The sequence below is a fragment of the Pleurodeles waltl genome, chromosome 11, assembly GCF_031143425.1.
Source record: "Pleurodeles waltl isolate 20211129_DDA chromosome 11, aPleWal1.hap1.20221129, whole genome shotgun sequence".
Taxonomy (NCBI): Eukaryota; Metazoa; Chordata; class Amphibia; order Caudata; family Salamandridae; genus Pleurodeles; species Pleurodeles waltl.
This window is the reverse complement of record NC_090450.1, coordinates 325,412,595-325,435,895: the sequence shown is the minus strand read 5'-3', so window position 1 is coordinate 325,435,895 and position 23,301 is coordinate 325,412,595. Positions and strand designations below refer to the sequence as shown.

Below are 23,301 nucleotides of genomic sequence, written 5' to 3'. Positions count from 1 at the left end.
TTCTGAAGTGGCCATAGACATTCACACCCTCGAGCTCTAAAACACCCGATAGAACACAGCCACGAATTCCTCCAGACACAGCATGCACAAAACAATTCTTGACTCAGAGGAAAATCTACATCTCTAATTCGTGTGAACTATTGTGGTCCCGTACTTCCAGCGGTTAAAAACAGCCATATGTGCTTGAAGGTTTTAATGCCATATTTTTGTAGGAAGGGCAGGAAATGATGTACGAGGGGAAGAAAACTGCATGACGTTCTATACCTTAAGTCATTTTTGTTTAGAGGATAGCCAACTTTCTTTAATAGATCTATTAGGAATGCTGTTCACTATTCTGGAGCGGCTTTTAGATTCTGTTCAGTGGGGAATGTTGAATCGATTGTGTGGCCTTGCAATATTTCAAATGAATACCATTTGTACCGTGGATTGGATATTGCCGCATGATGGATAGTGATCAAAGGGCGAGTAAGGATAGGAAGTTGATGGCCACCAAAGCATAGCTATGAACCAGTAAAAAAGTGCTCAAGAAGACCTACTGTGGATAATTCGTGGCTTGCACCAAGGCCACAAGGCATCTAGACGGTTCATTTACCCCAGAGGCTGCAATAGCATACGTAATCATCCTGAAAAGGACAGACAGGGGCAAATGATGAATTTGCAGCAACTGTACATAGTAAGGTGACATTTGTTCACCAAAGACCAGCTATTGTCAGGTGATGACTGGACAGTTGTGGGTAGGTGTGCACCAAAGACCAAACATGGAGAGCTGGTCGATGGACACTAATTATGGTCACTTTGCAGAACACACTGAAGGTGTACGGATGGGTAAGGGACATTTTGGGCTAATTATGGATCAAGTGACTGACGAGCATGTCAGACCGAATATGTCGTAGATAGAAATGACAAGCCTATTGTAGTTAGCTACAGTAGCTATATTTAGGAAGGAGGCATATTTTCATTAATTCAGAAGTATTATAATGACATCTACTGAACTGTATCCTAGTTGGAATAGTGAGTTTTCACTAAATACCCTGTATGTAGTAAGATGTTTTCTCTTGATATTCGATTCACACACTTCTGTCAAACTAGATAGCATTCCCACTGATTCCTAAGCCCGCACATGTATATTAAGCCACTGACAGGAAACGTCCAAGCCAAGCACTGACCGTAGCTTTCCTTTGACTCAATCCAGCCCCCACAGCCAGTGATGTCAGCATGATGCTAGGACAGGTTTATCTCCCTGAAGCCTTTGGTTTGTGGCTTGTATCCTTGCACGGTGACTCGGGTAGAAAAGTCACAAACTCTTCTTTGTTTGCACTTTTGGTCACCCACAACCACCTCCGCAAACGCTTTGAGTAAGAGAGCGCCACTCACCGTACAAAGCCATGCAGGCAGCTTTCCTGAGCTCGCCCTGAGGATGTTGACGGGAGCAGCACAGGAGGCGCACCTGCGGCTCATCCCGGTCTTCAAAAGTGGTGCGAGGGTGGTTCAGAAAGCCTGTGCATCATGACGCTGCTCACTCTGCAGGACGACTGCTGAGCCTTTTTTTCTCTTACTCAGATATAATTTAGAAGTTGCGGAAGGAAGTACCGGAAGTTAAAGTCACATGGACTGCCGAGCTAGCAGAACGCAAGTTACTTTGCTTCTGAGCCTCAGTCCTACACGGCAAGTAGTAAAACAAACTTTAACCCAGTCACACAAATACTCTACACAGGAATACAGTCTTATGGTTTAGTTGGTAAACAGGCGAATATGTATCTCATGAATATCTCGTGGTGTACTTCAGTTTGTTGTTTTCTGATTAACGCTGTACTGCTTCTTATCAGCAGTGCTAATATCATGGGGGATGGTAGCAGCGAAAGGAACTTCTCAACATTGCTTCCTGTTGCCTAACAGCCCTTACATACTTATCGGGTTTGCCACTACGCCTAAACATTGGAGGGAGGGTGCGAAAACGTCACAAAAGGGTGGTCTTGATGCACAGTGTATCTGAGAACAGTTTGGACACAGATCTTATGGATCGATTAAAACTAGATGCAACATTCTAAACCTCTATTGGCTTCATGTTTTTTTTTCATTAGAAAGCGATGATATTTATTAAGGTTTGTGATATTATAGCTTATTCTACTGTTAGGAAAGCCACATAGACGTAAATACCATAACAAATAAAACGCTTCAAAGCCGTAGTTACATTATTAAAAATATCAAAAAGTACCTCAAAGACCTACTTTCATGTATCCCACAAAAACCGAGGTAAGCAGTTTATATGAAGTATCATATTTGTACTCCATTGAGAAGCTATCTATTTACTTAGGGCCCAATTTAGAGTTTGACTGAGAGGATACTCTCAAGCAAACATGGCGGAGTGCCTTGTTTGCTATATTCTCTGTCGGCCTGCCTCATTTAGAGATGAGTGGACCTTAAGTTCTAAGTTTACAAAGCCCTCATTGACTGAAAGTTTTTGTTTATTCACTACATGGTACAGAGATGACCTCTGATCTGGTGGACATCTCTAAATTTGATGGATGGTAGTCTACCAGGACGGCAGAGGTAATGTCCTGCCAAACCACCCAGTTCACACAAGATTGCTTTAGAAGCCATCCTAAAGGCATTCAATGATCAATCAACCACATTAGAAGTCATTTTTACATCATCAGACATCATAAAACTCTTGAAGTCATCAGCAAAGTTTAAAAGCTCAGCCAGATGATTTGAGGATGACTTGAAAATGAATATCTGTCATCTGCTTCTTGAATGAAATGTTCGGTCTGCAATCATGCAAATAAGTGACCATATAATACAATTCTGCACTAGGTAACATGTAGCACAGGACTTTTTACGACTTCTTAAAGTTCCACTTGTAGAGCAATGCTTGTACTCCAGTGTGAATTATATTGTGTCTCTGGTGTGCATTCATCAAATTTGCAGGGCTATTAGCATGGGACATGAAAATGAACAAATAGTGTCTTGGTACAATAACCTATGTTAGGTTGAGTGCAGCGGTATTGATTTGGCTTCATGCAAATCTGGGCAAGGCCCAAAGCAAATGTTCAGCTGAATGTGACTACTGTAGAAGTGGTCTTAAGTGTGAAACTGTCATTGTAGCAGAGAGTATCTTCTAGGGTTACTGGTCTTTGTGAGTAGATCAGTTTTGTAGATTGAAGCTTGCTCTGAACAGAGTTAGTGTAATGTTTCATAATGTGTGCTTACCTCTGATAAAAATTTTTGTATGGCCCCGTTTCTTCCCATTTCCAAGTTGTCCTCCTTTATTCACTGTCATTATTTTGGCTGATTCCAATAGTCTTAAAAACATATTAGCATACTTAACATATGTACATAATGTGAAGTACAGATTTAAATGCACTTTAAATATGAAAATGAGCTGTGGGCCTTTCTGACACTGACAAGACTGTGACTTCCTCGCATGGTATTATTACATGATGCTAAACATCTCAGTTCAATATCTTCCAGGCGAACATGATAGCCACTAAAAAGTATTGATTTTAAATGCAGTACAAAAACAAGCATTGGCAACACCAATAGACTTGGCCTTTTTATTTCTAATATTGCACTTGCATGATGTCTCTCATATGCACAAATGAAACGTTTGCTTGCATAACCACACAACAGTGAAAAACACACAATGCTCTTGGTGTAGCGTTTTCAAGATTTACATTCTTCATTGAATAATTTCAATGATTGATCTAATATGGTACTATGAAAATAACATGATTGCACTTGAAACAATTTAAAAATAATGTGTTGAAGTATTTATTATCGTAGAAAGGGTTATGAGACAGCACTGCAGACCCAGAAATAGACATTAACAGAAGAATGCTTTAGCGATCAAATGAAGGACAGCAATCTCAATGATCGCAAGCTTTTTTGGAAAACGGCAAACAGGAATTACCAACAGAAAGTTCAGGACTTTGTAGGAATCGCTATTAGGAAATTGGTAATTACATACATATAATTTTGCATTTCTAAATAGCAATTTCTATGGAATCGCTACTTAAGAAATGCAAAATTACATATTGATACATCTGGCACTAAGAGTGGCTACAAAGTCGGAAATTCTCCTAAAAAAATTACAAAAAGACTTGGTTGGTATTTTTCAATAATATAGTGTGGGAAGTTGATTGTGGCCTGCTTACAGAGATGGTTAGTAGTCTTAGATATGAATACTGACCCTTGCAATGACGCATTTGTCATACATGTATCCATGCCAATCACACGATCTGTATATTTTAATTTAAACCAAAACTACCTGCATGGGGGGGTCTAGAGCTAATGTACATTACAAGATCCACCTTTCCCACCTCTGCTTGTGACAACGCTTTTTATGCCACCTGTTGGAACACTCCTCACCCTTTCCCTCTGATCAGATAGAATAAAAGGCTGGGACATCTTGTCTTTTATTTATTTTCCTATATAGAGCTCACTCCACTTAGATGGATTATAGAGCACAGTGCCTGAACAGCACAAATTGGTTTTGCCTATATGAGACATATTGGCTTTGTCAGTATTTTTTAAGTTCTATATTGCACTCAACGTTGACTGCATCTTAGCACTTATTCCTTTACTTTAAGTCATGTTGCAGAGCAGCCTGTGCTGCTATGCAATATGTCTTAAACATTTGCAAAGCCAGTAGATCTCGCATAGGTGAAACCCGTTGGCTTTGGCAATACTTCTTCTGAGGTACGATCTGTATCATACCTCTAAATCTTTAACTAGTTGGAAACTAATACCTGATTTTTGTATCTAGCAGGATATAATCACGGCTTCATTCAATGACCTATTTTTACACTTGCGGTCATTCAATTTGTGCTAGAAAAAATGGAGAATTTCTGCTTTTGGACAATCCTGGTGAAGTTCTTTGTAAATGGCTGGTTGAAAATATCAATAAAACTGGTCGGCCAATCACTAAAGAGAGAGACTTCAAAACTATGGTTCTTTTCCAATTACCTAGTAAGTAAAATAATTAAAAATCTTTGTACTGGGATTGCAACTGCAGGGTATTGGTACAAATTATCAACATGATTCAGTAAATACTTACATTTAGAGATAAATGAGTCCATTGGTGGTGCAGTAAAAATGAACAAATGCATGTTCTCACACATGCCTTGCAACTGTCTTCGGAGACAAAAGTAACACTTTTATGAAAGGGACTAAAACTGTTAATTAGTGGCACTACTAAAAGGCATCCGTTTGTGGATAAAGAACTATTTTAGTTATGTGTCTTCTTTCAGGAGGTACAAGTTCAAATTACAATGTGTACTGCCTATTAAGGAACACTTACTTTTTTATGGATAGATTGTACGTTTGTGTCCTTTAATAATCATACCTGTTTATGTACATATTTCTGACAATCAAGTAAAGATATTTCAAAAGATCGCTGTGTTCTTGTCTCAGTTTTGAAGTTATCATTTCTTTAGTGTGGAAAACAGTGTCTTATGATTCACAATATTGTTTAAGACTTCATTGCAAGCTATTCTGGTGCAATGGAGAGTCTAAAACAGGTGTTACCTCTAAGGGCACAGGAGGAAAAGTAGTTCTTAATGGACTGTGGCAGACAGGGAAGCCCTGGAAGACGTAAAAGTATGTTACATGAACTCCAAGAGGAAGAGATTACAGAGAAAATATGGAAGGAAAAAAATGAAAGCCAAGCAGAGTGGCCAGGATACTACAAGAGTTGCTAACCAAGCTCATGTTGAAAGGACATCTTCTCAGCTTGAAGATGCAAGGTCACAGATTAACTTGCAGAACCCTGAACACCAGGCCCTTTTAGCACGGATGGTTAGTGTCCTTCATCTGAAATATACAAGCAAATATGAAGCAGCAGACTGTGAAAATGAAACTATCTTGGAGTTCCCTCCTAAATTCAAGGATCAAAGATGAAAACATGCCTTCCCTTCACCACGTCACCAGTTAATACCCGAAAAACTATTTCCAACAAAGAGCTTCAAGCAAATAATTAACTCCTACTAGACCCTGCAAACTTGATCATAAAGTGGCACCACAGTTTTTTTGGGCTCACAGCTCAATGTCACACAGTCTGGCCTACAGTGAATTTCCATCTGCAGAAACAGTCACAGATGTGGATGTGAGCCATATGCCTTGCCATGCTGACCCCTTTTCAAGCAACAAAAGCGGTGGCCATGAAGTAGAGCTAAATGAGTGCTGCCATTATACACAATTGCATATTGTTAAACCTGCATGCCAGCCTTTTTTCTTGATGACTGTAACATGCCTTTTGGTGCCAGAAAATATGTTTTATAACTACATGACTTCTACCTGTTATCACTGCCAATAGCCTTGATCCTTATTACAACATAGATTTAATGTAGTGCATTAATTATGCCAACAACAAGGCACATATACATACCTTTAAAATGTGAATAAACAAATGGAAAACTGCTTGATGTGTACAGTATAAAAAAATGGCTCAATGATTGTTTTTTTATGTGTGTACTTTTTTCCCTTAGGACAATGAAGAATCCTTTCATTTGATAACTGAGGAAAGACCATCATTTCACACTGGGGTAAAACTTTATTACTTTTTAAGTTACACAGGAAATTCCATTTTCACTTGTATAGCCTAATTATGATTTGTTTTCTCTCTTATGGAAATGGCGTATTACACATTGCCCATTATTAACCAAAATGAAAGCTATTCTGTTGGCACTAGTTCCTGACTGAATGAGCTGTATGTACGGTTACAAGCAGAAGGGAACGCTTCACAAGCTGAAAACCAACACTTAAAAGGTAAATGATTGATATTCTACATAACCTCATAAACTGCAACAAATATCCATTACCAAACCTTTTTTCCACCCAAACACCTATATCACCAAAAAGTATGCTTGTGTGTATTAAATCTGCTGCCTTTAAGTGCTCTTGTTATTTCATTATAGCAGAGTTGCAAGGCACTTGCAACAGTGAGTTGGCTGTACAGCATTTGCAAGCTGCGCTGTCTGCTTTGAGAAATTCAAGGAACTTAACCTAAAAAAATATGCAGTCAATTATTCACAGTACAAAAGGTACTTGTTTTGTTTCCCACTATTTTGGCATACCATTTGTGTTGTAACATGTAAACATTTCTGAACAATTAAAGTTTATATATGACAAACTTTGTAGATTTCCTGCATTTGTAAACTTTCAAATCTTTCTGCATGGAATATGTTTTAGATATGGCTGGTTTATATTCATGGAGCTAACTCAGTAATTCTTAAAGATGCTTAGAAATGTACATATGCCAGATCAACACCCCAAAACCACCAATTCTAAATACATTTTTTCAGTATGTAACTTAGAAGGCAAATATTTAATACTTTGTGCTACTTGCAGACTGATATGCAGAATAATTCAAATGATCCTTCACAGTTCAGAAATGTTCTTGTGTCAAAGAGAGAATTGCACAAACTCTTGAAGGAAGCCAAGGCAGCTCGGGATACTGCGGGTTTACTTCTGGATGGTGTCAGCGAAATCCTTTTTTCACCAAAAGAACTTGCATCTGCAAAGGTATAACTAAAGCTTGTTCTGGGACAGCTGTCCTTGATGAGGAGAAGGCTGATGCATTATTTGGTAAGATAATACTAATATTCAAATTAACTTTCAGTCAAGCTATGATTACGTAAATATATTATTATACCTCCAATGTTAAAATAAGTTTGCATATGTGGTCCTCTATTAGATTATTGTACGAGGGCTCCATTATACTTAACTAAGAGCTGGGATTGTAGTTTGTTAACCGTTTGTCCTGGGTTGTGCTACAAATGACATGCAAACCTGACGAAAAGCCTTGTGTTGAGATTTAATTTCTAAATATGTAGGTCCAGGTGAGGGGCTCAAAGTGGATGAAAGGGCGATAGCTAACTGCACTACTAAAACACTGTGCTCACAACTTTTATTTAGACCTGATCAACACTCCTACTAATGTGATCAGCTGCCCTGGTCCTAGCACTTGGTTGTAAGCTCCTATTTGGATTTCTGGTCAGTATGGTAATTTTATAGACTGTTTTCCAAATGTGAATATATACCACGTAGAGTTCAGGCTTAACATAGCTGCGTTCAACATGGTTATGTAAATGAAATCTGGCATTTATTGCTTTCTGTTTGCAGAGTAACAATCTGGTGAACGTGACTAGGACACATAGGCTTGTTTCAACACCTCTACATCTGTACTTAAAACAATGTTTCTTTCAAAGTACCCAAGCATTTCAAAAGCTTGGGGAATTGTAAAAACCCATCTGTATGACACATCCAGGTTCACGTTGGCTGGATATTGACCTTCCAATATGCCCTTGTGTTTTGGGAAAATAATGTATAATGTGATAAAACAGCAAGCTTTTAGAAAAGAGGTCTTCAAACTGTGGGATGCGCTTCCCAAGGGGCTATGTCTATATTCCATTGGGGCACAAATACCTTGTAAATGAAGATGGCCAGAATGCGTGACTTAATGTAATTAGTGCTTTTCCATGCTGTCTTAATTAGGGGTGGGTGTAACTTGTGTAAATTGATGTTGTGTAGTTATATGAAATCACAAGAAAATTACACAGGTGTGTGGGGACTACTGCATCACAATCATGATAGTCTTACTTTGCAAAAGAAGCATGGGGCTTTCCTTACTAGCATTAGAGCTGAACAAATATTACCTGCAAAGTAGGGGCAACACGTGGGAGTTTGGGTTTTTCCCCCCTGAATGGGCTGAGTATTTTAGCACTGGGCAAATGGCCAGGCATGGGGGGGCAAGGATGAAAGAGACAGAGAAGACAGCCTGCTACCTGGGGCTGGAACTATCATTAGTGCAGCCAGTGCAGTTGCATTAAGGACCAGGAGGTAGAGGGACTAAACACCTAGTTATATGGGGTGGTGGTTTGTGTTCATTTTCAGTTTTCTGTTAACTGTATTCTCTCTTTAATAATTCTCACATTAAGTGCAGATTTTGAGCAACAGAAAAGTACCTCCCTCCACTCTTAGCCCTGCCACTCCTGCTTCCCCAAGTCTTGTACAAAGTTTTGGAGGGGACCAAACTTCAAAACGTTTTACTTATGGGGGCTCATTCCAAAAAAGTTTAATGGCTTTTCTTGTAGATGGAACTTTTCAGTCCTCTTCCTGAAAGTCAAACACATTTCTTGAGTCTACAACTTGCTACTTTACTTGTAAGTTCATAAAGGAGCATTTTGTTCCATCACCTTCTATCCCCCCTCTTCATCAATGCCTTGCTCTCATCATGGCCTCTTTGACCAAGGGCCCTTAATTTTAAACTTATGACCCCTTGTAACCATAACCATAAACCATTACCATAACCATATTCATAACCATATCTCATCCAGCACACTATATGAAATATTGGGATTGGAATATTTTAAAGGCAGCTCAGGCCTATGAAAAACCTAAAATAGTGGTTGTTACCTGATACTAATGTTAATTTCTTTTTTCAGAGATTATGAATTAATGTTATCATTCCAAGACATTTATGAGATAAAGTCATGACTGCAGCTTCCAGTCATAACGTGAATGTTTTAGAGGCCTGCAGGGGCATTCATATTTCAATATCTACTCCATAGCTGCCCCGCACATGGGCAATGCACTGCTGGAAAGAAGATACTCTCCTTTTGAGTGGGAGACTACACGGTCCAATGTCACAGAGAAACTGAGGACCATAGCAAGTCCTGTGGAATGATGCATATGTTCAAATGTTTTTGAATGTGTCTATCAAAGTGGAAAAGTACAGCTACTTATTAGTGGTATTGCTAAAACCTTTTGCAGTTATGCCAAAACATGCACACATTGCACTTTGCGGGTGTCTTGAAGCGATTATCAGACAATAGGGATTACTGTGTGAAAGAGGGGTGGAGGGTGCACATCCACACTTTGGGCACCAATAGTCTCCAGAGCCATCCCACTTTATTGCTACCCCATGTATGCTTATATATAACAAAGGAGACAAACGATCCATCAAGCTACAGATGCTTCTACTTGTGAAAATATCGGCCATTTCATAGTCGAAATCCCGAGGGAGGTATACAATCTTTATCTCACTGTCTGCCAGGGTCAGTCTGTCTGGATGACTGACCATTTTTCCAAATCAGTCCTCATTTCGATCTTTCTGTTTTTTTTCTACTTTTTTCAAGCATGCATAGCATTCCCTCCACCTATGTGTTTGGTAGAATGGAATCTAGATGACAACAGCATATATTTTGAAAGTTGTAGGTTTTATATAATGTACCTTCTGACGCTTGGGTGATCATCAGTCCCTCAAAGCTGCAGCGGAATGGAGTTCGAGGGCAAGCTTGCCTCCATGTAAGATATTTTAGTACTAGAATAACAACTACTTTTCTTTGGCTGATTTTGGGCAGGGGCAGAAAGTTGTGCTGATTATTCCAAACATGTTAAGGGAGACCTTTCTGAAGCATAGATGTACTTTGGACTGAAAAGCACACACCGGTGAGAAAAAGCCCTGAATGGTGATTAAACCATTAGACAAATAGAGTTGAGGAACTTACCTCAAATACCGTGTAATTGCACAACCACTGTGGTTTCCGGTCCCTTGAGAAAGACTGTACACCAGGTGAAACATCCTTTACTTTTTTTCTTAAGAAAGGGATGATAAGGGTCATCTCCCACAGAAGTCTCACCATTGATCTCCTGATTCACTAAGAGAAAGATGAAAACACATCAAGCAAGACACCAAGAAAGTCATGCATGATGGTATAGGCAATGGAGGGATACCTAAGAGAGGAGAAAGCAAACACGTTGCAGAAAAAATCTCTAAAAAATATATAAACAAAAATAGAAAAAAAATAAACATACAAAATCCTAGCACAATAACTCGAACTAGATTTCAGAAGAAAGGGCTACCAAAAAGCCTGGCTCAAGAATTCTTACCAGAACATGAAAGAGCAGAAACAAGGGAATGGGGTACAATGGGTGAAAAATCCAATGAAGACAGATCCATGAACATTGAGGGGCGTGGAAGATCAAACTTACAGCCTAAATATATGAAGCCAGGGCTGGCACCTCTTCCAATGACCAAGGAAAGAGTATAGTACTATCTTGTATTTGACATATACAATACAATTGTACTTCCTGTTACTGAAAACCATGTTGTTTTGTCTCCCTTTGTTGTTGGATGTCCCAGACCTTATTGAATACACCAGTTGTAAACATTTCTCTTTTTGTGAAGTGTTCAAAGTGATAGGACTGTTGCCTATAAATAAATGTACCTCTTTTTCCAAAAGTGTTGTGTTTGTTACCAGTGTTTCTAGGAGGTGTGTGGAATCCATGAATCCTATTGCTCAAGGCAACTTAGCGGGGTCTGCGAAGACTCATGGTTTCAGTCCTCATTCAAGACTTCCTGTTCCTGTTTCACAAGTAAATAACAGTAGACCTGTCTGGAAAGTAAAAAGACTGCTGTGAGACCTTAAACTGCACACAACCAAGGAAACTGACAGGTGTTGTGATGGATGACCTGGAAGTTGTGGAACCTTAGCAGTCTCTATATTGACTCCACCAATGCCCTCTGAGGCTCCTGTGTTCACCTGGCTTTAGTAATGTGCATTTGGAACCTGAGTTTGGCCCAGAGCTTTACATTCAGTCACATAAACAAATATTTGTGTACTATAACTATGGTCAGATCACAAACCTACTTCACTGAATGAAAAGGGGAAAGCAAATGCATTCATTAAAATGCATATAGAGCCACACAAGAAACAAGGAAGCATTGGTATGTGTAAGAAATTGGGTAACTGGTTGAGAGGGGGTGGCGAACCCCTACTCAAGCAGCAACCACAATGTTTGTCAGAGTGAGGCACAAGCAACCTCCACATTAACCTGTGTGCAACCTTCTGGTACTTTGCCATAGACAGTAATGCTTAACAAGAGTTAATGTGTATCTTATTTATGCAGCATTTCAAACAGCAATACATTGAAAACACAACACAAGGAAAACACAACACCAGTTTAGAAACATATAGTAAATTGTAATAAATTTAACAAGACAAAAACAACAAACATGCAATTAGTAAAACTGGAGATATGACATTTTAAAGATTTCACTAAAGACAGAGCTATAAGCACAAAGAGACAGCTGTGGATATCTGGTGGTGCTGTACCAGGACAAGGTTACAAGTTCTGTTCGACTGGTGGCCAATGGAGCATGGGCCCGCTCCAAGGACCCAGGTAGGTCCTCTGAGCAAGAGTACATTAATTCCTGGGTGCAGAACAATATGAGGTCCAACAATGAGGAAGCATTGGTTCTGAGGAGCAGCGGAGCTGCGTTGTGCGGGCCTGCTTCATTGTCGAGAATCCTGTTGAAGAGGGCTTAAGATGCAAAGTACGGTGTCAAGGATGCATTGCCCAGTCAAGGCGATGCAGCAGTTCTGAAGAGCAGCAAAACTGTGATGTGAGAACCTGCATTGTCGTTGAGGTTGTTGTTGATGAGAGATTGGCGATGCAAGGGCCTGCACTGGGGAAACTTTGCACATCAGCGGTTCCGATGCAGGCTACAAAGTGAATGTGGAGTCCTTGTGCTGGGAGAACCCTTGCAGCAGAGGTGATCCATTGGTTCTGCTCTGGATTGCACTGAGCAGCAGAGGTGATGCATGGGTTCTGCTGGGTTCACAAACTGTCTGGCAGAGCATCCTCAGGCCTAATTAAAATGGTATAGGACTGGACCACTGGTAGGACTCACAAATGCCAGAGTCCAGATGCTTGGTTCAAGGTTGTTGGAGCCTTCTGTCCTTGAGGCTGTAGCGAGGAAGCCAGCCAACTAGGAGTCACTCTGGGGTCCTGGGTTCAACAGATGCAGGTCAAGTCCTTCTCACCCAGGTGACAGGGCAACAGGTCAGCACAGGAGGGCAGCAGTCTTTCAGAGCAGCAATCCAGATGAGTGGTATTCCTTTTAGTGGTACAGTAGTCCTTCCTCCTTGAAGAGCATCCTCAGGTCCAGAAGTGTACTGAAGAGCTGGTGTCTGAGGGCCAATATTTATACCTGCTCTTCCTTTGTAGTGGAAGAAGCTTCTAGAGGTTTTCCTTTGAAGTCCCAAGGCATCCTGCCTTCCTTGTCCTGGCTTCAGACTAACTACAGGGGGTCTGAAGCACTTTGTGTGGAGGCAGACCACAGTCTATTCCAGTGTAAGTACCCTTCCATCCTGCCAGTGATAAGCTCTCCATTATGTGTAGCTGTCTAGGATAAACTCACAAAAAACTCTGTCAGCTACACCCAGTCATGTGATCCAGAGGCAGGCTTCAGGCATCAAACAGCTAAGGCAGGAAAATGCCATCTTTCTAAGAGTGGCATTTTTAAAATTGTAATTTAAAATCCCACTTCACCATGAGAGAAGATACTTCATTACCATTCAAAAGACACCAAACATGTACTGATCAACTGCTCCCATTTGGAAATGATCACTTATTAGACGTAATAAGATAGCTCCATTGTTATCGTATGGGAGAGATAGGCCTTGTAGTAGTGAAAAATTAACTTAAGTGTTTTTAAAACTAAAAAGAACATGCCCAACGTTTTTAATACACTGCACCCTGCCCTCTGGGCTGTCCAGGGCCTACCTTAGTAGTGACATAATCATTAAAAATAGAGATTTGGGCCTGGCAAAAGGTTTATTTTGCCAGGTCAAATTGGCAGTTTAAAACTGCGCACACACGCTCAATGGAAGACCTGAGATATGTTTAAAGTGCTACTTAAGTGGGTGGCCATCATCAGTGCTGCAGGCTCACAAGTGTCATTTAATTTACAGGCCCTGGGCGCGGCTAGTGCCACTTTACGAGGTACTTACACATAAAAATAAATATGCCATGTGGGTATAAGCCGCTTCCAGCATGTTTTATGGAGACAGAGCACAAGCACTTTACCACTGGTTAGAAGTGGTAAAGTGTGCAGAGTCCTAAAAGCCAACAAAAATGGGTCCAGAAAGAAGGAGGGTGAAGACAATAAGTAAGTGGGAAAATGAACAATGTGACATATGACTCAAGCAAGAAGCAGATGGCCCATATTTTCCCACCAACATTATCCAGAAATCAATTAAAGACATCAGGACATCCTTCAAAGACAAAACTGATGTGATGAATCACTGTGTCACGTATGCACCAAATTTTCAGCAACGTTATCAACAGCTTTATTGAGAAAAAGTATATTATTTGGAGAGCTGTTCAGAGTGTTCCAATGATCCAGAGGGTGTGCTTCAAGAAACAAAAACAGAATATTCAGGGTACTATAGGGAGTGGAATGCAGCCATGTTAAAATCTTCCAAGAGCATTGAGTCAAAACTATAATGTGAGATAATGTCTAGTCACAATGCTTTGTTTGTGGAAGAGCTATAAAGGCCAGGCCAGGCCCCAAGCCTCGTTCTGGGGTATTTCTGATGAGTACTAATTTCAAAGGTTATGAAATACATAGATAGGGTCTCTGCCCTGGAGACCCCTAAATAACATGACCAGTTACTCTGTGACTCCTTCAGAGTATTTGGCTTCCCATACCACATCAAAAATAAATGCTTTATATAAAGAGGAGACTTGTGAATAGATAGAAAAACATGAAAAAAAATCATTTTCAAACATGACATGAAAAGGTATGCTGAAAAATGTGAAAAGTTATGCTGAAAAAAAGTGGGAAGATAGTGACCAGTAGAACTGAGAAGAGGAAGGATATGGCTGAAGGTTGCATATTGGGATTAATTACTAAGATTAAGCGCTGACTGAGGACACAACACAACCTATGATGAAGATACCATGACGTGAAGGACGAGGAGTCCTGAAGAATTCTGAGCCACATCATAATGAAACTGACTCCTTTAGCGGGTCATTATCAGGAAGTAAGAGGCCAGGGACAATGGAAGCAGATTAACACTGTGAATTGAATAGTGGGAAGGTTGGTTTGAGGATGGAAAACCCTATGTCTGAAGGTGACACAAATTATTCTATGCATTTGTGAATGGACACAGGGAGATTGAGGACTGGAGTCAAATATCCATAAAGGATTGTTGGAGTTTCAGACCAGGCACTGGTGGTGGATGAGTAAAAGATTGTAAGTTAAATAAAAGTTAAATAATGGTTTGACGTAAGCTTCTTGGAGGACGTGTAAAATGTGGGAGTTATTTAGAACACTTATGAATCAAATATTTTGAATGTGGGGAATGGTTTGTGTTATCATAGGCAGGGACATTCAGCAATCACTATATTGTCCTGGAATGCAAATTGACTCAGGGATAAGATCTAGATAGTGTTCTAAGCTTTGGGAGGAGGCACAACCTGCCATTTTCTTGCCATAAGAGACAATTCTAGTGTCATATTAGAGCCAGGTGATGGCTATGCGGTGTATAAATGGTTCTGAAGGGGTGGCAATATTCTAAAAGAAACACAGGACCTACTACTGTGGACATTTTGGATGGTCAAACAAGGTATGTTGTGTTATGATAGTGATAATTTGAAGCTGTTAAACATGTCATCATAAATGAAGATGCTGCCCCGCCACAGAGGGTCTCATAATGAGTGCCCAAAATAATTGGCTGGTAACTCCACCCCTTGGAGATACCAATACCAGAGTAACCAGTAACTGGTTCGGAGTTGCTGGCCAAATACAACTTGATAATAAGGGTCCCCTTAGAAGTAAGAAATTCTACGTCCAAACTCCATGGCAATTTCTCATTTTATTCTGGATTTTCTTTCAGAGATTTCAGGTGAGATCTCTGAGAGGAAAATACTGGCAGACCTTAAGGTTGCAATGGACCAGTAACAAGACAGACATAAGAGTACAATTGGAATTAAAGGGTATTTTATAATGAGACTCTTAGTGGTAAATTTCTTTGATTAGGAAAGATGTGTTTAATGGAGGTCAAATCAATGACTATAGATTGGAAAGCTTTAAAATAATTCTGGAGAGTGAGTGTATACTTCTCACGATCTGCAAATCAATAGGAGTGAATGGTGTGTGGAGATGTTAACACTCAAGTAGGAAGGCATACTAGTTTGATTTGTTAGCTCACGATTCCTATGTATTTCTTGATAAATACTCAATACAGAGGCTAACCAAGCCATAGGCAAGTATATCCGATCCCTCATCAGGGCATACACCTGGGATGATGGAGGTCAGTTTCCCAGACAGGAAACTTTAGGCAATGTTGGAGCAGAAGGACCAATTTTTAATAGCTAACAATTAGTTTTACTTCTCTTGAAAAATTATTTTGCACTACCAGTAGCTTCACATGGTGTACTGTTGGATGCACACAAACCAACTCTTTGTGGCAGGGCAATGAACAGTCATTCAGAAAATTGTAAATATTGAGAAGTTAATCATAGAGAGGGGAAAATAATAAAGCAGGCACCATAGCAGATTGCCACTATGCAACTAGGGGATTATGGCCCTCATTCTGACCCTGGCGGTCTTTGACCGCCAGGGCGGAGGACCGCGGGAGCACCGCCGACAAGCCGGCGGTGCTCCAATGGGGATTCCGACCGCGGCGGTAAAGCCGCGGTCGGACCGGCACCACTGGCGGGGTCCCGCCAGTGTACCGCGGCCCCATTGAATCCTCCGCGGCGGCGCAGCTTGCTGCACCGCCGCGGGGATTCTGACCCCCCCTACCGCCATCCAGATCCCGGCGGTCGGACCGCCGAGATCCGGATGGCGGTAGGGGGGGTCGCGGGGCCCCTGGGGGCCCCTGCAGTGCCCATGCCACTGGCATGGGCATTGCAGGGGCCCCCGTAAGAGGGCCCCTACATGTATTTCACTGTCTGCTGCGCAGACAGTGAAATACGCGACGGGTGCAACTGCACCCGTCGCACAGCTTCCACTCCGCCGGCTCGATTCCGAGCCGGCTTCATCGTGGAAGCCTCTTTCCCGCTGGGCTGGCTGGCGGTCTGAAGGAGACCGCCCGCCAGCCCAGCGGGAAAGTCAGAATTACCGCCGCGGTCTTTCGACCGCGGAACGGTAACCTGACGGCGGGACTTTGGCGGGCGGCCTCCGCCGCCCGCCAAGGTCAGAATGAGGGCCTATGTCTGGACAGGAAAAAGGAAGACTTTGTTCCAGATATATTCACATAGTTCAAAGTAAGAAGAGAAGGAAGCATTGGTTCCTAACATATCATTAGAATAATAAGAATAGGTCATCACCCAAATGCGTATGGTGGTCAAATGGATTCCCACTTTTTTCAACAAAATTGAAAAGTGCATTTGCCTGCCCAAGTTTGAGATGTTTAAAGTAAATCTTGAGAAATATAGGTTTCAGCATGATCTGAGAGGGGCAGTAATTGCAGTGTTCTTGAAGGTTGGTAGAGGACTTTATTTAATTGCACTCAATCACACTGATAAAACTAGTATGTGAAAGTCATGGTTGGGTGGTTTGCACAGAAGTGGGTGGTTTGATAAGGCCTGTTATGATGCTACGGCAGACATGAAAACGGCCCTCAAGAAATACCCTAGAGACAGGGCCCTTGTGAAAGAAGCAAGGATTAAGTATAAAATTGCTCTGAGGGAGAGTGAGTTAAAACAGAAAGAAAAAGCTTGGGCTGAGTTGGAGCGGGCCACAGTCTTGAAGGATCCTGGGTTGTTCTGGAAGGTGGTGAATAGAGGTTATTTTTTTCAACAGAAACATCGGAGGGCCTGGGTTGCAACATTGCCCCGGAGTCCTGGGTAAATTATTTTTGCTGAATTTTTGAGGGGTTACCCTTAAGAAATAACCGGGAGAATGAGTATGATGTGGCTCCTAACCTAGCGATCAGGTTCGCACTCCACGAGGTAATTGATGCACTCCAGGGTAGTGCTAGTAATAAAGCCCAGGGCCCGGATCTGATCCCCATGGATTTATATAAACCCTGCCCTCAGTTATGGGCACCTATTCTTTTAAATGTCCTTAATGCGGCAGTTACTGTGGGTATTCCTGCCTCCTGGAGGTTGGCTTGTATTGTCCCAGTTTTTAAAAAGGGTGACCGGAATGATCCTAAGTCTTATCGCCCCATTTCCCTTCTTGATTCTACTGCGAAGATTCTAGGGGCGGATCATCCTAAGGCGTATTGAAGCCTGGATGGTAGAAAATGAAATTCTTAGCCGGGACCAGTATGGATTCAGGGAAGGGCTTGGCACGCGGGAATTGTGCCTTAACTTATTGATGATGATTGGAAAATATACATAAGCAAGGAACGGTACCCTCTGCCTGGTATTCATGGACCTTAGTTGTGCCTTGGGCAAGGTAAATCGGACTATACTGTGGGAGAGGCTAAATCAGTTAGGGTTGGATCCCAATATTGTAGAGCTGCTTCGGTATCTCCACTCAGGAATGGCGGCAAATGTGAGGGTGGGGATAAATGGGGAATGTTCAGAGGCTTTTAAGTTCACAAGGGGCGTTCGCCAGGGATGTGTTTTGGATCCCACTTTGTTTCTTTTATACACAAATGGATTGTCGGACTTTTTGATGGAACATTGTAGGGATGTCCCTAAGGTGAATGGTATTAATGTCCCTGTGTTGACGTATGCGGATGATGCGGTCCTTATGGCCCGCACAATGAATGGCCTCCGTGAAGTAGTTAGAGCTTATGCTTCCTTTATGTCAGTCCTGGGCCTAGAGATTAATTATAGGAAATCACATTTCATGGTATGTGGTAGACCACTCAGTAGGGTGGGGGACCTAAGGATTGAAGATCAAATTATTAGCAGGGTCCATGAGTTCCCATATTTAGGGGTCATCTTTGACGATAAAGGTTCTTGGAAACCCTGTATTGCCAGAAGGGGTATGCTGTTCCATGCCACAGTTGGTGCTACATTTGGTTTTGCTGTAAGAGTAGGAAGTAAACCTATCAAGCCGTTGCTTGAAATCCACAGGTGAAAATGTCTTCCTGTTCTGCTGTATGGTGCCGCACTCTGGGGGTATGTGGATACTCGAGCACCTACAGTAGAAGAAAATCGTTTCTGTAGAAGGCTATTGGGAGTTGGCCAAAACACTTCTGGTTTTTCCCTTCATTTGGAATTAGATCTTGAGTTTGTACACGATACTTTCCAGTTGGCTCCCCTCCTACTATGGATTTCAGTTTGGAGGAATGAACATGCTAACTTTACTAGAGAGATTTTAAGGGATTGTTTGGCCTGTGACAATGTAAAGAATATTCCCTGGCTCACGTAAATAAGAAAGACGGCCCAAGCTTTGGGGCGGCCTGATTTGTTTGATACTCCTGAGGGTTTGACTAGCCATGATAAAAATTGGGTTAAGGATAATTTTCTGAGAATTCAGGGGGCAAAAAGAAAGGGGGAGGTTTTAAGGAAAAAATCGGTCAGGGATTTTATTATGTTAAAGATGGGGAGGGACCCTGAGCTCTATCTTTTAGAGATAAATGATGTGAGGGAACGGTCTCTTATTAGTCGATTTCATATGGGGATCATCAGAAATAATCTATATTTCCCGCTAGGCCAGTATGGTGAAAAATCTATTAGACCTTGTCCTTGTGACGGGGTGTCCTTGCAGACTTTATCCCATTTTACATTATTCTGTGTTTTTTATGCACCTTTTAGATCTTGTTTTTTATTACCCTTGTTGAGGCCCAAGGGCTTTGTGCAATATCGCCCTGCTTTTATGTGGCTGAAAATGGCCTCAGATGCATTGGTATGTAGACCTAGGATCGTTTTTGAGGGGGGTTATTACTTGGCGTAGCACTGTAGAGTTTTTTAAAGAATTTTTCTTTATCTTTTTAAGAATGAGGTTTTTATCTGTTTTAATCTTATGGATTCTTTCTGAATATATTGTTTTATTGTTATTGTGCTCATGTAGTGTTGCTTATATGTTTTAATGGTTGAATTATTTCATACCGAATAAAGTAATGAATAATAATTTAATTAACATCATGATGACACTGGGGATGAGTAAAGGACCATTGGTGATTCTGGCTTTAGATTTGGAAAAGTCATTGACCACAGCAGGTGTGGATATGTGTTCCATGTCCTAGGAAAAAGTACATTTGGACTTACATTTTTTGTAAGAATCACAGTTCTTCAAACCTAAATCGGTACTTATTGCTAAACTCTAATGTTGTCATTTCCTTGAGGAATTACCACCAGATTTGCAGCAGAGTTCATAATGAGCCCTAAAAATGACTGCAAAGCTGTTTGTCTATGTTTAAGAGACATACATAGGCACACCTCTGTTATAGGTTCACTGGTAAAAAAATAAAAAAATAACTTCCAAAATAAACTTTGTCAATCCCCTTCAGTCCTTAACTACATCTCCCCTGGCTTCTGCTAGAGCTGTACTTTGAACTACGTACAGGTTAGCAAGTGTTCTTTAATGCTGACATGCACCTCCCCATTTAATGTAGCACTGAGCCCCATACTGTAATTGCTCATCTTTCATTATCTGGAGCATTCCTTGAGATTCCATTATTGAGAGAAGCACAGCTCTTCCAATTGTGCCCCATTCCTGACCCATAACACTCTTGCTGTTCCAGACCAGGGACCCCCAACAGCTCTGTCAATGCAACTGTGCCTGAAGTGCCAAAACCTGAGCCTTCACATCACTGGGAACATATGCACTTATCAGTGTACCTCAGTCCTGCTCTCACTAACCCTTCCCGTACTACTTGCTAATTCGAGGACTGAAACCCACACAAAGCTATGCGTATCACCCTCCACACTGGTCTGCTCTGCCTCGTTGTTCTGTTACTGAAACCCACAGTCACCACAGACCGGAAAAAGTATCACCCGCAATTCTTCTAATACTTCCAGTACTGAACACCACACACAGTTCCACCAAAGCTTTTGTAGTTCCACCAGTGTAACTGAGCCTGACATCAAATTGAGAAGTTCAGAGTCTAATCCTCTGTTGCTTCTTAAATATAAGACTAGTACTACTTGCCCTCTGCTCAACTGAAGATCTTCAGAGGACAGTCCCTCTTTTGGGGGTCACCATAAAAGCTATCCCTTAAACTCTGAACTCCAATAGTGTTCGATCTCTGCCTGGCAGCAGCTTATTTGCCTTCATACTCCAGATTCTTGCTACATGTGGGGGTGGCATTCATTGGCCATATAGACTTCAGATTACTCATAAATTCCATGACAGTGCAGTGGTGAGCTCTCAGTGCCGCAAATTGCTCTCAAGTTCCTTCAGAGTACAAAAATGAGCCCACAGTGCCATTCAGCCCAGATTAGGCACTCAGAACATGCCTACTTCCACCTCTGGGGTTCCCCGTAGCAGGTGTGTAGGGTGAATTTCCAGTCTCTTGACCCTAGGCATATACGGATGAATGTAAATGTCAATTTTATAACAGTTTGCATAGCATCCAAGTGTTGAGGATGAGTTGCATGGCTGGAATGCATTTCAGAAACTCTACATACAGCTTGCCTTTTTAGCCATAACCCCTTGTCATCCAATGAGAGAATCAGTCATGGTTTTTGGTTTGCTTTGTCTCCATTTTTTGTTAGGCTGTTACGTCAATTTGAGTACCATCTGCAAATAATTGGAAAATAACTTCCATGGATTTGAGGAAAGTGACAAGGGGCTTCTGTAGATACTAGAGGCCCTGGATAATCGTAATTAGTCTTTAAGACTCCAGTAATATAAATGTTACTGGGATGGTGGAATGGTGCTTAATGGTATGAGTATTGGTGAAAACTTTCATTAGGTGAAAGCAAATGAAAAACTGTGTTTCTGTGAAAATTTGAACTCAGTGTACAATAAGTTGTTGATCAAAAATAAAAAAATTGCAAATACAACCTCTGGTATGATGGCAGCAAAATTATAGGTCTGGCTCTAAGTTCCTGACCGTTTCACAGACAATCAACTGCACACCTTGTAGGATCAGCACCCATTTGGGAGTTGGTGCAGGCAGAGATGTACTAGAGCAGATGTACAGTGCTCACATAAGGGCGTTCAGCCTCACTTAGAGACTAGACACCATGACAAGCCCAAGCACCCAAGAAGGTGATTGGACTGTGTCAAACAAAGGGAGATAGGTGCTGGTCCAAATTCATGAGAAGCTTGAGACTAATAAAAGAAAAAAAACTTTGAATGGAGCAAGAAGTTGCTTGGGGTGGCAGCTTCTCTGGTACACCTTTGAATCACCTTGAAGGGGTGTGGTGCTGGCTCAGAAGGGTAGCCCGACCTAACCCGAGAGAAGTGGCATACACAATAAAATAAATATGCCATGTGGGTATAAGCTGCTTCTAGCATGTTTTATGGAGACAGAGCACAAGCACTTTACCACTGGTTAGAAGTGGTAAAGTGTGCAGAGTCCTAAAAGCCAACAAAAATGGGTCCAGAGAGAAGGAGGGTGAAGACAATAAGTTAGTGGGAAAATGAACAATGTGACATATAACTCAAGCAAGAAGCAGATGGCCCACATCTTCCCACCAACATTATCCAGAAATCAATTAAAGACATCAGGACATCCTTCAAAGACAAAAATGATGTGATGAATCACTGTGTCACTTATGCACCGAATTTTCAGCAAAGTTATCAACAGGTTTATTAAGAAAATATCTTATTTGGAGAGCAGTTCAGAGTGTTCCAATGATCCAGAGGGTGTGCTTCAAGAAACAAAAAAATAATATTCAGGGTACTATAGGGAGTGGAATGCAGCCATGTTAAAATCTTCCAAGAGCATTGAGTCAAAACTATAATGTGAGATAATGTTTAGTCACAACGCTTTGTTGTGGAAGAGCTATAAAGGCCAGGCCCCAAGCCTCCTTCTGGGGTATTTCTGAAGAGTACTAATTTCAAAGGTTATGAAATACAAAGATAAGGTCTCTGCCCTGGAGACCCCTAAATAACATGACCAGTTACTCTGTGACTCCTTCAGAGTATTTAGCTTCCCATACCACATCAAAAATAAATGCTGTATATAAAGAGGAGACTTGTCAATAGATAGAAGAACTTGAAAAAAATCATTTTCAAACATGACATGAAAATGTATGCTGAAAAATTTGAAGTGGGAAGATAGTGACCAGTAGAACTGAGAAGAGGAAGGATATGGCTGAAGGTTGCATATTGGGATTAATTACTAAGATTAAGTGCTGACTGAGGACACAACACAACCTATGATGAAGATACCATGACATGAAGGATGAGGAGTCCTGAAGAATTCTGAGCCACATCATAATAAAACTGACTCCCTTAGCGGGTCATTATCAGGAAGTAAGAGGCCAGGGACAATGGGAGCAGATTAACACTGTGAATTGAATAGTGGTAAGGTTGGTTTGAGGATGGAAAACCCTATGTCTGAAAGTGATACAAATTATTCTATGCATTTGTGAGTGGACACAGGGAGATTGATGATTGGAGTCAAATTCCATGAAGGCTTGTTGGAGTTT

At 41.2% G+C, this 23,301-nt stretch overlaps 1 protein-coding gene across 2 annotated transcripts in view; it reads right to left on the bottom strand.

The window, feature by feature from the left end:
- Positions 1-1,537, bottom strand: part of NRROS (negative regulator of reactive oxygen species) — a 49,673-nt gene extending 48,136 nt beyond the window's left edge. For both annotated transcript variants that reach the window (XM_069213599.1, XM_069213600.1), the window contains exon 1: positions 1,375-1,537. The gene's annotated coding sequence lies outside the window, so the exon portion shown is untranslated. The remainder of the gene's footprint in view (positions 1-1,374) is intronic.
- Positions 1,538-23,301: the final 21,764 nt, after the last annotated feature.